General features: G+C 50.7%; 1 pseudogene; it reads left to right on the top strand.

The window, feature by feature from the left end:
• The first annotated feature begins 1,424 nt into the window (after positions 1 to 1,424).
• On the top strand, positions 1,425 to 2,370 carry LOC145539548 (protein lin-28 homolog A pseudogene; annotated as a pseudogene).
• The last annotated feature ends 1,568 nt before the right edge of the window (positions 2,371 to 3,938 follow it).

Below are 3,938 nucleotides of genomic sequence, written 5' to 3' on the forward strand. Positions count from 1 at the left end.
TCATATCTATTACCATCTTGCCATTTATCAAGCACATACTTAGAAAGGGTAGATCCAGCATGAAACTTTGTCCATTGTGAAGGGAAAGAGATAATGCTGATTGCGTGTGTGTGAGAGAGAGAGGATGGGGGCGGGTGCTGATCAGGGGCTGGGGAGCACAGGCCTGCTTGGGCTGGACCACTGCCCCCTATAGGACCTGCTCCTGGATGCACTCAGCCTGATGCTGCCCACATCCAACAGTTTCAGCTTATCCAAGGGGAAGGTGGGGGTGGGAAGTGTCACATCTCATTTCCTTTGACTAGCTCAAGAAGAAACAGAGCTTGGTTTTCTGAGATTCATAATTAAATGAATTAAAATGTTTTCCTTCACGGTGACTTTGCCAGCTCCCGTCCACCTCTCCCTGGCCCTGTTCCCAGCAAGGGGATCGAGCCTGGGAGGACGCAGAATGACATGCTGTGTGCTTCCAGAGCAATTAGCTTGTGCATCGTCATGTTGGGGAGAGATTTATGGCTGGCTCTCGGAGCATTCCAGCTCAGACCTCTGCAGCCCAGATTTGTCTGCTGGGGAAGTTCCTGGAAGTGGAGCCTCAATATTAATTCCAATTACAGTCAGATGAGAACCCATTCATAAGGACTGCCTCTGACAGGCTCCTCTCCTGCCGCTCTGGCCTGACCTTGAGCCACCATCGCTGTCGCCAGCCTCAGATAGAGAGGAAATTGCACTGGGCTCAGCCCCAGGCTTCCCAGCAAGCTGGGGAGGCAGGCCACGGTGTGCTGGGCTTGGAGGGGGAGAGCTGAGGGAGCATGAGAAGGAAGAATATTAAGGACATGATGTCTCATCACCTTTAGTTGGGGGACCATCCTCAGTATTCTCCCTAGATTCTTCCGGAAGGGTGGCAGTATGGGGAGGGGGAGGGTCTGAGCTTTCCCTAGGACCACCCTTTGACCTCTACTCCCAGAGCAGGAACCCAAGCCCTTGATGGACCCAGGATTCGCTGAAACCACATCCTCCAAAGGCTCCTGGATGCTGGGGACAAAGCCTGACCATCAGTGTCTGCTTGCTGAGCTGTCCCTTGAGGGGTCCTGGGTAAGCAGGGCTGTCGGTGACTGACACACACTCATTATCACATCTGGAGATGGATGATCCTCATGACGCCAAGACCCCAAGGACTAAATACAAACCCAAGGAAGCAATTACCCGAGTATCGATTATGGATTAGGCTAACAACATTGCTAATTACATCAAAAGATGTGTATCCACTGCACCAGCCTGTTAATGGCTTGCATGAGGTATTAAGGCTGCTAATTGGGAAAAACAGCAGGTTTATCACCAGCTGTAATGACAGGGTCCCTGGAGAAACAAGATGGCCAAGGCATGAACCCTGCCTTTCCATGACCCCAGCTTTCCAAGGATTTCCCCCCACGATGGAGGCCTTGAGGACCACGTCCATCACCCAAGACCAGAGTGAGTGCCCTGGTCAGCCAGTGAGTGGTGTAGTGTGACACGGGGCCTCCCTTGCAAGGGTGGTGGCTCACAAAGGCCAGGGACTGGGCCCCGTCCTCCAGGACAGGAAAGTAGGGGAAGATTTGGGTCCCTCTACTGAAAGGATTATCTCATGTTTCTCTCTTCCAGGACCACTTCTCCCCTTTCCCATCCTCACCACCACCTATGCTTGCCTTACTTGCCTTACTGCTTAGGGTCACTCCTGGAAACCTTCCCCTGTTCCGCTGATTGGGTGAGTCCCTCTCCTGGCTCTCAAAGGGCCAGTCCCTCCTGGGGTAGAAGGTTGAGTCCACCTTCCTCTCTCCAGACCATCAGCTCAGTAAACAGTGACTAAAGCAGCCGCAGCTGCTGCATGGTGCCGGCATCTGTAAGTGGTTCAACGTGCGCATGGGGTTTGGCTTCCTGTCCATGACCGCCCGTGCAGGGGTCGCACTCGACCCCCCAGTGGATATCTTTGTGCACCAGAGTAAGCTGTACATGGAGGGCTTCTGGAGCCTGAAGGAGGGTGAGGCCGTGGAGTTCACCTTTAAGAAGTCCGCTAAGGGCTTGGAATCTATCCGAGTCACCGGCCCTCGTGGGGTGTTCTGTACTGGGAGTGAAAGGTGGCCCAAAGGGAAGAATATGCAGAAACACAGATCAAAGGGAGACAGGTGCTACAACTGTGGCGGTCTAGACCATCATGCCAAGGAATGCAAACTGCCACCCCAGCCCAAGAAGTGCCACTTCCGCCAGAGCATCAAGCATGTGGTAGCCTCGTGCCCACTGAAGGCCCAGCAAGCTCCCAGCCCCCAAGGAAAGCCAGCCTACTTTCCGGAAGAGGAAGAAGAGATCCATAGCTCTGCCATGCTCCCAGAGGCCCAGAGTTGAGCCACAGTAGGTGGGGGCTATCCTTTTGTGATCAGAAAATTTTGAGGAGCAGGCATCAATCGGCAGAGTGGAGAAAGTGAGGACAGGGTGGGTAGGGAGCAGCTGGCACTGCCATATATCTGAGGCTGGAGTCCACAGCATCACCCCTTCTTCCTTCTTGGTGGGAGGAAGAGGTGAGGCAAAGAAACTCCAATTAGCTCTATCCAAATGCACATGAGGGCTTTGGGGGTTAACCCTCCCTGCATGCTTTATCTGAGTCTCCAACCCCAGAATCTCCAGCTTTTGAAAGCGGCCTGGGTAGGGAAGTTGTTTGACTCTTAAAGAAGAATGTGGAATAATATTTCCCATATCAGAGTATAAAGATTAAGAAGAGAATAGACTGATGGACCGAACCCACAAGCCACTACATTCCGTGGGAGGAAACATCTCAGGGGCGTGGCAGGGTTTTCCTCATTTTCTCTCCTCATAACCCCCTCTTGGGACAGAATGCTGAGAAATGTCTCAAGCAGTAGGTTGTGATGACAGGCAAAAAGGGGTGATCGAGGGAACAGCTGCAGACCTGCCGCTTCTAAGCTCATTCTCACCCCATTCTTGGCCAACACAATTTTATTTATTTGCTGCCTTTGGTGACTGTACTTTGGGTCCCACTTTCTCCAGGATGTCAACTGCACTAGCTGTGTGTGAATGACGTATCTTGTGCATTTTAACTTTTTTTCCCGTAATATAAATATTCTGTTTTTGTATTTTGTGTATTTTAATCTAAGGCCCTCATTCCTGCACTGTGTTCTTAGGTTTGTGAGTAATCTCAGGGATAAGTAGGCAGCAGCTCCAGGTCTGCATGGCAGGAATGCTTTCTGTTACTGTATCACCAGAGAGAACAACTATTTGGAGTGTATAGCCTATTGAACTACCTTATTTTTGCCAATTAGAAGTGGGTCTTCTGCCATAGTGTCCTCTTGAAACCCCTCCATCTTCAGCGTTTCATGAGAGACTAGGTTTTAACTGGGTTGCCCTATGACTTGGGTCTCCTTCCTACTGTAAGATTGGAAATTGGTCTGAACAGGAAAATGTGGTGCATAGAGGTTAGGAGAGGCTGGGTCAGGTAAGAAGTGTAGGGAGGGGAAGCCAAGATTAGGTAAAGGTCATCTGTATGTGTGATAAAGGATTCCTGTTCCAGATCTATAATCTCAGGGCACAGGACTCACTTTATATACCAGATCCATCCTTCACCTGACTGGGCTAGGCTGACCACACACAACAGGGTGTAAGTGTGTGTTTTTTAATGAATGGAAGTTGTTATGGAGAGGTTTTTAAGAACAATGACTCTGTACCCATCTTGAGCTGCCCAGGGAGGGACATGTGAAGCAAGGACAAGATCTTTCATGATTCTGGGCTTTTCCTCCTTGGCTTCCAGAGAGACCATCAGCAATGGCTTCTTTGTGGTTCCCAGAGCCAGGGTCCTGCCCTGCTGAAGCAGTGATTAGTATCATGGCAGCTAAAGGAGAAAGTGGAGGGGGGGTTTGTTTACATGCTGTGAGATCACTGCAGACCTACCTCACTGTGTTGTC

Source organism: Giraffa tippelskirchi, chromosome 2 (assembly GCF_054371585.1).
Source record: "Giraffa tippelskirchi isolate mGirTip1 chromosome 2, T2T-mGirTip1v1.2.pri, whole genome shotgun sequence".
Taxonomy (NCBI): Eukaryota; Metazoa; Chordata; class Mammalia; order Artiodactyla; family Giraffidae; genus Giraffa; species Giraffa tippelskirchi.